Here is a 10,419-nt window from a genome sequence, read left to right as displayed (position 1 = left end):
AAAATTTTCAATATTAAACTTAGCCGGTGATTATATAAGCTGCAACTCAGTTGCTCGACAGAAAACTCTACGTTAAAAATCCGCCAGCGATCGCTATACAGGTAGGGGGTGTACATCAACAGCGCCATCTGTCGGGCAGGTACTCAGTACTCAATGTAAACACAGAACTCAATTTTCTCTCTGTCGGGCTACCGGCAAGACCTACTAATTCGCTGTGCTAACTGGATTTGTTTTCACAACTATTGGTGAAGTACACTATTCTAGTTTTGAGCTTTTGCTATGCAGGTGTTTTATCTTCATCTCAAAACTTGAACTCGTTTTGGATAGATTTAATTATGGTGACAAAGATAGTATGGACTTTCTTTCACTTTTAAATGGCCGACCCTTCCCTTAGACGGAAGTATATTTAGGCTTTTAGTAATTATATCACGTTATAGATTTTCCTCTATATATTTTATATCTCTCCGCCTTTATTAGGCCTCTTCGATTAACTTTCCATTTTTTATAAACATATAAAAATAAATTTTAATGCTTTGTTTATATAGAACTTTCCTGAGAGTAGGCGGTCCTAACTTGGAAAACGAAGTTAATCAACGTTGAGCCCTTTATATCGTCTTTAGCTTTTAAAGAGCTAAGGATTTAAAACTTTTTAAATGTAATTTTTTATGAAAGAATTTCTTTGATAGTCTTCGTACTGTTTTCAAAGATGAACTAACGTTTAGTTTTTTATGCTACGCAGTTGTTGACGTTCAGGACGTTCAACATGCGCTCTATCGTTACGATAGAGAGAGAGTGTATCACGGTTTCACTTTGCAGTAGGAGTAAATCGATTCTGACGTTTTGTTCATTCTTTCTTAGCTTAAATGTTTTAAATTCTAATTTAAAGGAACTTTTTATTTGAAAAACCTTTCAGTTTTTTCCTTTAGTCAAATAACATGTTTTTTTGACGATATATAATTGGGCTCTTCTCTTAGGTGCGAAATCAAGAGAGAAAGAGAGAGAGAGATAGAGACGGAGGGAGAGAGAGGAGAGAAAACGTTCCGTTCAAGCGGGTAACGTTGTTCTCGTGTTACTCACGTCCCTAGTCGCTGTACGGGGAGGAAGGATAAAACGTTTTTAGGTTTTTATTCTCGTCCCCAGGCTATGTGCGGTGAGAGATTGAAAACGTAGTTATATGAACTAGTGTTTAGTCTCTTTCCCAGCCACTGATTTTTCTTTTTATCTTAAAATATGTTTTCTGTTTTTTGCTGGTATTATGAGCTTGCATTATACGACTAATTTCGCAATTACTACCTTTTAATGAAGGGTAGAATTGCGTGTTTCAGGTAGAAATAAGTGCAAAACAGAAAATCGAAGTGATAAAGTGATATGTGCAAAGTGTTACAGTGTTGCGTCCGAGGCGCAAAGTGTTACAGTGTTGCGTCCGAGGGTTCGTCTGTTCGTGCCTGTCGTTCACCTAGTCCGGGACCTCTTACAAGCTCCCAAGCCCAGGGGAGAAGTAATGTCAAACGACTTATGGGTTCGAGAGGCCTTGGCCAACGAACAGACTTTTTCCCTCTATGGTATCGGGTGTATCTTACCAAGATCTCCCCTACCATAAGACGAGAGAGACGTTGTTTCTCCTCGCCATCCTTAGGCTTTTCGCATAAGAAACCTGTCACAAGGTTTCGGAGCCCTTAAGCGAAAGTCAGTCCTTTCAGGACAGGTCCAGCGTCCTGGTTACAGCCATTAGGACAGCTCTGACCCTATGCAGTCATCGGATAACTGCTCGCCGCCTAACAAAAGCGTAACACAGACTCCGAGAGTCTTTTTTTTTTTTTGTAGGCAAAGTGTTGCGGTCACAGACGTTACCCTCGTCTATTACCACAACCATTTCCGTTGATCCTTAAGGGGTTGTATGGCAAAACATGCAGTATATGCTTGCCTCCCTTATGGAAGACTATTCTGCCGATTAGTCCGTTGAGTCTAGCCGTTTATCTCATCGATATCCTGGCTTTCAGCCAACCTAACGTTCCTTTGTGCTTACTGTTGACGTTGGCGTAGCTTAGTCACGTCAGTCAGGTTGTTTAGAACCACACTCGATGCGGTCTCGTGTGGTTTTTCAGCCGCATTTGGACGTTAGGCCACTGGCTGATGCTCCTGTTGACGTTCAAGACGTTCACTAACAATCGGAGTTGACTTGTTTTGACGCTGTGCGTCAACCTCCGCATTCTAGAGTTGTTTTGACTGCTCAGTCTAGGCAGTCAAAGCAGTCTCGAGTGGACGCTGTGCGTCCTCACGCACCTGTTGTGGTTGACAGTTCAATTGTTGACAGTTCACAGACTGTCAAGCAGTTACATGACGTTGCGTTCTGGTCCGCTACTAATGCACCAGTAAGAGACTGAGCTTTTATCGGACAAGGTTCCTGTAGATGAGGAAGTTGCTGTTCTCCCTCCTACTGATATTCCCTTGAGGACTCTGTCAGATGGAGAGGAGCCTAAAGCTGCTTAGCCTCCTATGGACTTTAATTAAATCATGATGATTTTTTTAAGGATCTTCGTCCGGATCTTTTTGTAACTGCTGCTCCTCGTTCGCCTAAACGTCAGAGCTTACACTAGGCCTAGCTACTTCGAAGCCGTTGTTTTTAAGCTGGTGAGTGCTCTCTCGCTCTCCTTGAGAGCGTTACGTTGGCTAGGCGACTGGTTTTTCACCAGGAGGAGTTTGGGGGATACAGCCTTTGCTTTCCCTTCTTTTAAACTGGTTTATAGAGCGAGAGTCTGATATGACACGAGAGAAGTTCTCGGCTTGGGAGTTCATGCCTCTGCCCAGATAGACTTCTCAATTCTGGTAGACTCTCCCTGGCGCCTAGCCAGGAGACGCTCCAAGTTGTTTACAGGTAACTTCACAGCTGTTGTCGAGCCTTTGAAGTTTTGCTGTACTATTATGTCACGCATAACAAGGATTTCAGGGATGGTAAACGGTTCCGCCTCAGTCGCTAACCCCGTCTGTTGCCACACCTGCTCCCGTAGACCCTAAATGGGCTTTGCTGCAAGACATGCAGTCCAAGCTTGCGTCCTTGATAGAGGACTTAAATGCGGAGAAGAACCTTCTGGCCAACAACCTTCCAACCGGTCGGTTGTGCGCCCTGTTGACGCTGAGGTAACCTACTCGCGTCTGCCAGTTGAGGTGGTTACTCCACCGATGCGACCCAGTGTGGGTTGCCAGCCGCACGTTGACATTAAGCGACGCTCGGAGGTGGTTTTTGACGTTCAGGACGTTCAACAACCAGCAGAGGTGACTTGTTTTGACGCAGTGCGTCAACCTCAGCAACCCGGTAGGGTGTTGACTGCACAACCCAGACGGTCTAGACAGTCTCGGGTTGTCGCTGTGCTTCCTCGCGCACTCATGGTTGTTGACAGTTCACAGACTGTGCAGCAGTTCCATGATATTGCGTCCAGCTCCGTCACGCATCCACCAGTGCGACCGGATTCAGCGAGCCAGACGTTACCCACTCCGTTGCCGTTTCCTCATCCGTTTCGGATGAGGAACCCTCTGATGAGGACGTTGCTGAACAACAAGACGATCAGCCCCCAGCCCTGCTATCCATCCAGAAGATGCTGAAGAAGGAACGCTGCTCAGTCAGGCTGTGGATGTGTCTGGTAGGGACACTGTCATCCGTGGATCAATTTGTGTCACTAGGAAGACTACACCTCCGTCCTCTTCAATACCATCTAGCTTTTCACTGGAAAAAGGACAAGACGCTAGAAGCGGTCTCGATCCCGGTTTCCGAAAAGATAAAGTCTTGTCTGACTTGGTAAAAGGACAATATCAACCTAAGAGAGGGTCTTCCCCTGGCTGTTCAGACTCCCAACCACGTTCTCTTCTCGGACGCATCGGACGTAGGCTGGGGTGCGACATTAGACGGTCGGGAATGCTCGGGGATATGGAACTCGAGTCAAAGGACAATGCATTTCAACTGCAAGGAGCTACTGGCAGTACGTCTGGCCTGGAAAAGCTTCAGGTCTCTCCTTCAAGGCAAAGCGGTGGAGGTGAACTCGGACAACACCACGGCTTTGGTGTACATCTCCAAGCAAGGAGGGACCTACTCTCTGACGTTGTACGAGATCGCAAGGGACCTCCTCACCTGGTCAAAAGGTCTAGACATATCACTAGTAACGAGGTTCATCCAAGGCAACTTGAATGTCATGGCAGATTGTCTCAGTCGGAAGGGACAAATAATTCCAACAGAATGGACCCTCCACAAGGATGTATGCAAGAGACTCTGGGCCACCTGGGGCCAGCCAATCATAGATCTCTTCGCAACCTCGATGACCAAGAGGCTCCCAATATTTTGCTCACCAATCCCGAACCCAGCAGCAGTTCATATAGATGCCTCTCTCCTAGATTGGTCACATCTAGATCTATATGCATTCCCTCCGTTCAAGATTGTCAACAAGGTACTGCAGAAGTTCGCCTCTCACGAAGGGACAAGGTTGACGCTAGTTGCTTCCCTCTGGCCCGCGAGAGAATGGTTCACAGAGGTACTTCAATGGCTAGTAGACGTTCCCAGAACACTTCCCCTAAGGGTGGACCTTCTACGTCAGCCACACGTAAAGAAGGTACACCAAGGCCTCCATGCTCTTCGTCTCACTGCCTTCAGACTATCGAAAGACTCTCGAGAGCTAGAGGCTTTTCGAAGGAGGCAGCCAGAGCGATTGCTAGAGCAAGGAGAACATCCACCCTTAGAGTCTACCAATCGAAGTGGGAAATCTTCCGAAACTGGTGCAAGTCAGTATCCGTATCCTCAACCAGTACCTCTGTAACTCAAATAGCTGACTTCCTCTTATATCTGAGGAAAGAACGATCTCTTTCAGCTCCCTCTATATAGGGTTACAGAAGCATGTTGGCATCAGTCTTCCGTCACAGAGGCTTAGATCTTTCCAACAATAAAGATCTACAGGACCTCCTTAAGTCTTTTGAGACCACGAAGGAGCGTCGTTTGGTTACACCTGGTTGGAATTTAGACGTGGTACTAAGATTCCTTATGTCAGACAGGTTTGAACCGCTACAATCAGCCTCCCTGAAAGATCTCACCTTAAAGACTCTTTTCCTGGTATGCTTAGCCACAGCTAAAAGAGTCAGTGAGATTCATGCCTTCAGCAAGAACATCGGATTCTCATCCAAAACGGCTACATGTTCTACAACTTGGTTTTCTAGCCAAAACGAGCTGCCTTCTCGGCCTTGGCCAATATCGTTCGATATTCCAAACTTATCGTATGGTTGGAAATGAACTAGAAAGAGTCTTATGCCCTGTAAGAGCTCTTAAGTTCTATTTAAAACGAACTAAACCTTTACGAGGCCCGTCTGAAGCTTTATGGTGTTCAGTTAAGAAACCATCTTTGCCTATGTCAAAGAATGCTTTATCCTATTTTATCAGACTGTTAATACGAGAAGCTCATTCCCATCTGAATGAGGAAGACCAAGCTTTGCTGAAGGTAAGGACACACGAAGTTAGAGCTGTCGCAACTTCCGTGGCCTTTAAACAAAATAGATCTCTGCAAAGTATAATCGACGCAACCTATTGGAAAAGCAAGTCAGTGTTCGCGTCTTTTTATCTTAAGAATGTCCAGTTTCTTTACGAGAACTGCTACACTCTGGGACCATTCGTAGCAACGAGTGCAGTAGTGGGTGAGGGCTCAACCACTACAATTCCCTAATTCCATAACCTTTTTAATCTTTCTCTTGAAATGTTTTATTATTGTTTTTGGGTTGTCCGAAAGGCTAAGAAGCCTTTCGCATCCTACTTGATTTGGCGGGTGGTCAAAGTCATTTCTTGAGAAGCGCCTAGATTAGAGGTTTTGATGAGGTCCTGTTGTATGGGTTGCAACCCTTGATACTTCAGCTCCTAGGGGTCGCTCAGCATCCTAAGAGGATCGCGAGGCTCCGTAAGGAAGACGTACTTAAAAAGGCAGAGTAATTGTTCAAGTCGACTTCCTTACCAGGTACTTATTTATTTTATGTTTGTTATTTTGAATAACTGCTAAAATGAAATAAAAAATCCTTAGCTCATAATAATGTAAACAATTATTGCTGGTCTCTACCCACCCCCCTGGGTGTGAATCAGCTTATATAATCACCGGCTAAGTTTAATATTGAAAAATGTTATTTTTATAATAAAATAAATTTTTGAATATACTTACCCGGTGATTATATATTAAAGGACCCTCCCTTCCTCCCCAATAGAGACCCAGTGGACCGAGGAGAAAATTGAGTTCTGTGTTTACGTTGAGTACTGAGTACCTGCCCGACAGATGGCGCTGTTGATGTACACCCCCTACCTGTACAGTGAACCCTCGCTACTTCGCGGTTCGACCATCGCGGATTCACCACTTCGCGGATTTTTTCCATAACCCATATTCAGTATATATATATATATATATATATATATATGTATGCATGTATTTATGTATATATGTAGGTATGTATATGTGTATACATATAAATATATATATATATACACACACACACACACACACATATATATATATATATATATATATATATATATATATATATATATATATATATATATATATATATCTATATATCTAAAGTAGGAAGATGTGATGTAGTTCTAAGGGAAAAGTATGGGAAATATGTCTGGGTAATAAGCAAAGCTCTACCTCCAGTTTGTTTCTACATTATGATCAGAGATAAATGTAAACAAAACATTGGTTGCCATTTTTTATCGTGCTTTTTAGCATGTTTAGGAGATGCATGATATAAAATCACCATTAATATTTGTGCCTGTTTTAGTTTAGGGTACTGTAGTACATGCATTAAGTGTTCTGTACATTAAAGGGTAATTTGTTAACAGTACTACGTACAAGGGAAGGTTTTAAAAGTCTGAATATACATGTTGAATAAATAGGTAAATATGGTGTCACTACTTCGCGGATTTTCACCTATCGCGTCCGCGACTGGAACCTATCTACCGCGATAAACGAGGGTTCACTGTATAGCGATCGCTGGCGGATTTTTAACGTAGAGTTTTTTGTCGAGCAACAGAGTTGCAGCTTATATAATCACCGGGTAAGTATATTCAAAAATTTATTTTATTATAAAAATAACATTTTTTAATGATAGAAGAGATGTAGTAAAATAGCTGGTAGTATGTTCACAAATTAACCTCGGCATCAATGGTCATGGTTGACTGCCCAACTCATTCTATTATGTCTTCCTACTGTGTGTGTTAACAAGATTCCCCCCCCCCCTTCCACCTACCTCCATCTATATAGAGCTTATGTATAATAATTTTCATCCCTATTTTAAGATGGTTTCCAGCTTTATTGGTCCATGTTAATTTTCTTTCTTATAAGTATTTTCATACTGAGAGCTGTGTTGCAGCTATATACGATAAGGGTATTCCAATGCGTTTTACTAATTTACAAAAACAGTTGATGCTAAGTTGAACTAAAGGGGCCTCTAAAGTGTAACTTTCAGCTAAATTTGCCCTAGCAATTTTACTAAAATTTAGCTACTTTATATACACAGTATATATTGTAAAGAGACAGTGATTGACAAGTGTATTTGTATTCTTATGAAACAAATGTAACATTTGAAATAAGCTTACATTTGTTGTAAAATAGGACAACATTAAATGAAAAGGCATGCTGTGAATAGCTCTTTAAAACAAGTTTGATAACTTGAATATGCACTTGCCTGAAGGAAATAGAAAGCTACTCTAGTGCCTTAATCGAATACACTCATTAAACAGATCTATGTACGATGTCAGTGCTTATATGAGATATATTCAAGTACAGGACAGTAAGAAAATTTTCTCTAATTAAACATATGCCGCTATCAGTACAGTATTTGAAATACCTCGTTAACATTATTTGCTATTAGTGATTTCAACTAGATTTACCATACATTGTATTTGATGGCATAAAGATTTTACAGGAATGTTAGAATTACCTCCAGTTAAGTAAGACATATTCAAGAAAATAGAAATATTTTTAGATTATTTAAGAGATAGAGCCAAAACTTGGCTATGATTTACTCCTTCAAGTAATAATCGATTACCTCTTTTAACATGCAATAAACCATGGAAGGCTGTAACAAATAGTCCATATACATTGTAGGTATAAAAGTAAATAAAATATGAAGATAGAAATAAATATTTAGATAGAATGCGTTTTATTGCTGACTTAGGGAACAGCTATTCATGGGAAGTTTCTAGTTAAAATGAGCAAACTTTAAGCCCTTCACTATGAGGCATCGGATCCGCCCTCAAGCTCTTTACAAGATTTGTCACCATCAGATATACATGCGCACTTAATCTATAATAACCTACATTTCCATGTTTATTTGTTTTATTGCTGATTATAGAATAAATGTTTCAAATTTTTTATTTATTTTCTATTGTATTTCATTCTAAACCAAAATATTTTTTTCCATTCATTGTTAAATGATTATTGAATAATTTTTCAGAAATTTTATACAATTTTCTCTAAATGGTAAAGCACTGATTTTCTGTGTAAAATAAAAAACTTTATATTCGTTATAGTAACAACGTTATTTTGTAATAATTCCGCAATAAGTAGCCATATAAAACAACTCTTCGGTAATAATGAACTTTACGTTATACAGAAATGTAATGAAAATATCCATTTGTTTCCTTAGACACAAAAAGTAATCTATAATGTATAATTATGAAATATTTGATAAACTAAAAACTAATAACAAAAGAAACATTTCTGCCGTGCAGAGAGAGAGAGAGAGAGGGATAATATAAATTTAGTTCATTAGATATCAAGTTTGTTTGTTCTGTCATTCCACTTTGCGTATGACTATCACTATGAACTGGATAATTCTTGCTTTAGGTATATCACAGGATTGGAAATAGAGATTGCACATGTGAGAACATGACATGCGAGAACATGACATGCTATGTAGAATGTCAGTAGGCTAACGTCTATGTGTGAAAACAATAAACTATATTAATATGAAATATATGAGACATAGAGTAACAACATTAAAATAAATATCTTCTATGTAAATTATAAAAACTTTTAGCAAAACAAGAGGAAGAGAAATATGATACAATAGTGTACCCGAGTGTACCCTCAAGCAAGAGAACACTAATACAAGACAATAGAAAACCATGGTACAGAGGCTATGGCACTACCCAAGACTAGGGAACAATGGTTTGAATTTGGTGTCCTCCCAGAATAGCTGCTTACCATAGCTAAAGAGTCTCTTCTATCCTTTCCAAGAAGAAAGTAACCACGGAACAATTACCGAGTAGTAACCCTTTTGGATGAAGAAGACTTGTTTGGTAATCTCATTGTTGTCAGATGTATGAGTACAGAGGAGAATCTGTAAAGAATAGGCCAGATTATTCTGTGTGTGTAGGCAAAGGGAAAATGAACTGTAATGAGAGAGAAGGATACAATTTAGTACTGTCTGGCCAGTCAAGAGACCCCATAACGCGCTAGCGGTAGTATCTCGAGTATCTTTGTGGTTGAGCAGAAGTGATTTTGATCTCTACAGATTATACACGGGATTGAGAAAAATGGTGAATATTCTTTAATAAAAAAAAAATGGGGCAACAAAATGAAACAAAGTGGCTGAATTTTTTCTGGAATAAGGTCATATTATCAGGTAATAGAATAGGGCTAAAAAATATATACTAAGATATCAGGTGGAATTATATGAGAGGCCAAATATAAATGTTGGTTTAAGAATGTTGAGCTTCAGCATAGAAATTTATTTGAAAAATCATTGGAACTTTTAGTGAATATGACATTTGGGCATGAAAATCACCAAAATTCAACCAAATATATAAAGAATATGAATGCATAGAGATGTATCAGCTTATCTGTCGGATATTTTTGTAAAGCGGGTCCAAACCACTAACTTACAGCCAACTCGTCCTCTTGAAAAGGTGGAAGGGTATGTCAACTTCAACGTGTAAAATACTTATCTAAATATTCTTGGATATGTTCTAGCCTTTATCAGGAAAGTGCCCTTCAAGTTGAGGACCTTGTGGCCCATATAAATAACTCAGGTTTTTATACCTAGGAAAAATACAAATTGTTTTGGAATTTGTTAGTGTATAGCATTTATAGACTCTGAGAAAGCTCTTTATTCTATCATAACTTTAGCACTAATGAAAACCCTTCAAAGATAGGGAATATGTTAGAACACTTGAATATATCAGTATGGGAATTACAGCAATTCTACAACTACTTAAAGATCAGTGAAAAAATTTGATTGAGTAAGGAATTAGACAGGGAGACCCCTATCTTTCCTGAACCAGCCATGGAGAATACGGGGTAGAGGTTTATTAGTTGGATGTCGTAAGTTGGTATTGTTGAACTTTGGAACTTCTTTATATATATATATATATATATATATATATATATATATATAATA

General features: G+C 39.8%; 1 protein-coding gene across 4 annotated transcripts in view; it reads left to right on the top strand.

The window, feature by feature from the left end:
* Dora (Dorado) overlaps positions 1-10,419 on the top strand; it is a 153,414-nt gene that overhangs the window by 94,544 nt on the left and 48,451 nt on the right. The window lies entirely within an intron of this gene.

This window comes from Palaemon carinicauda, chromosome 11 (genome assembly GCF_036898095.1).
Source record: "Palaemon carinicauda isolate YSFRI2023 chromosome 11, ASM3689809v2, whole genome shotgun sequence".
In the NCBI taxonomy this organism is placed as follows: domain Eukaryota; kingdom Metazoa; phylum Arthropoda; class Malacostraca; order Decapoda; family Palaemonidae; genus Palaemon; species Palaemon carinicauda.
The sequence above is the reverse complement of the archived record's forward strand: the minus strand, read 5'-3'. Positions and strand labels throughout refer to the sequence as shown.